Source organism: Anomaloglossus baeobatrachus, chromosome 4, assembly GCF_048569485.1.
Source record: "Anomaloglossus baeobatrachus isolate aAnoBae1 chromosome 4, aAnoBae1.hap1, whole genome shotgun sequence".
In the NCBI taxonomy this organism is placed as follows: Eukaryota; Metazoa; Chordata; class Amphibia; order Anura; family Aromobatidae; genus Anomaloglossus; species Anomaloglossus baeobatrachus.
Genome location: NC_134356.1, coordinates 684,369,423 through 684,371,292, shown reverse-complemented (window position 1 = coordinate 684,371,292; position 1,870 = coordinate 684,369,423). Strand labels below are relative to the sequence as shown.

Below are 1,870 nucleotides of genomic sequence, written 5' to 3'. Positions count from 1 at the left end.
TACAATATCAGATATACACTCACACTCACACACACTCACATACACACACACATACACATACATATACACACTCTTCTGTATCATACACTTACAATATCAGATATACACACAGTCATCTGTATCATACACACAGTCTGTCCATACACTCACAAATCACAATAATATCAGATCATAACAATACAGACATATGCACAAACTCCTCTGTATCATACACATGCAATGTTTCATGCATTATCTGTGTCATACCATCCATATCATACAGACATAATCTATATCATACACCGAATAATCTGTATCAGATACAGACAATCACCTTCTGACTCTCTAATGGCAGATTGTAAATGTTTATGTGTATGATAAAGATTATAAGTTTGAGATCCAGTCTGAGCGTACAGTGCGGACTAACACAATCTGTATCATACACTCGCAATCTGTATCATACACTCGCAATCTGTATCATACACTCACACAATCTGTATCATACACTCACAGTCTGTATCATACACTCACACAATCTCTATCATACACTCACAGTCTGTATCATACACTCACAATCTGTATCATACACTCACACAATCTGTATCATACAGTCACACAATCTGTATCATACACTCACACAATCTGTATCATACACGCACAATCTGTATCATACACTCACACAATCTGTATCATACACTCACACAATCTGTATCATACACTCACAATCTGTATCATACACTCACAGTCTGTATCATACACTCACACAATCTGTATCATACACTCACAATCTGTATCATACACTCACAGTCTGTATCATACACTCACACAATCTGTATCATACACTCACAGTCTGTATCATACACTCACACAATATCTATCAAACACTCACAGTCTGTATCATACACTCACAGTCTGTATCATACACTCACAATCTGTATCATACACTCACACAATCTGTATCATACACTCACACAATCTGTATCATACACGCACAATCTGTATCATACACTCACACAATCTCTATCATACACTCACAGTCTGTATCATACACTCACACAAGCTGTATCATACACTCACAATCTGTATCATACACTCACACAATCTCTATCATACACTCACAGTCTGTATCATACACTCACACAATCTGTATCATACACTCACAATCTGTATCATACACTCACAATCTGTATCATACACTCACACAATCTGTATCATACACTCACAGTCTGTATCATACACTCACAATCTGTATCATACACTCACAATCTGTATCATACACTCACAATCTGTATCATACACTCACAATCTGTGTCATACACTCACAATCTGTGTCATACACTCACAATCTGTGTCATACACACATCTTGCACCTATGCACTCTCACAATCTCCGCCACACACACACTATCTGTATCACATATACACGCACAATATGAGTCACACACACATCTGTGGCACAATCTCTGCACGCACAATCTGTGCTTTTCCTGTCACTCCCTCACACGATCTGTGTCGCTCACCACTAGACGCAGTCTGCTGGATCTTATAAGAGATCACTCTGATGGCTGCAGCCTTACCCCAGTATCTGCTCCAGATGATCCCAGTTCACACTTTGCCAGGCGGAGTATATGTGAGTGTGAGTGTGTCCTATGCCACTCCTCCCTCCACTGCTCCCTACCTAATCTTAGCTCCCTTATCTCCTATGCACACAGGACACTGCCCCTTTAACTCCTACTATACATTAAATGTTTGCATTTTTACACCCTGACCTCCCTATAGTGGGAACACTGTCCCTTTAATGGGCAAGTGATATAAAATATGCATAAACCTGGTGAAATATAAACACCAGACGTATAATATAGAAGTTCTAAAGAAGACTCCGCACCTCTCCT

The 1,870-nt window shown here is 39.4% G+C and overlaps 1 protein-coding gene across 2 annotated transcripts in view; it reads right to left on the bottom strand.

Moving 5' to 3' along the window:
* C4H17orf114 (chromosome 4 C17orf114 homolog) overlaps window positions 1-1,661 on the bottom strand; it is a 34,246-nt gene extending 32,585 nt beyond the window's left edge. Inside the window, exon 1 of one of the 2 annotated variants that reach the window (XM_075343233.1) lies at window positions 1,556-1,661. The gene's annotated coding sequence lies outside the window, so the exon portion shown is untranslated. The remainder of the gene's footprint in view (window positions 1-1,555) is intronic. The other variant, XM_075343234.1, reaches the window with a different exon arrangement.
* Between the last annotated feature and the right edge of the window lie 209 nt (window positions 1,662-1,870).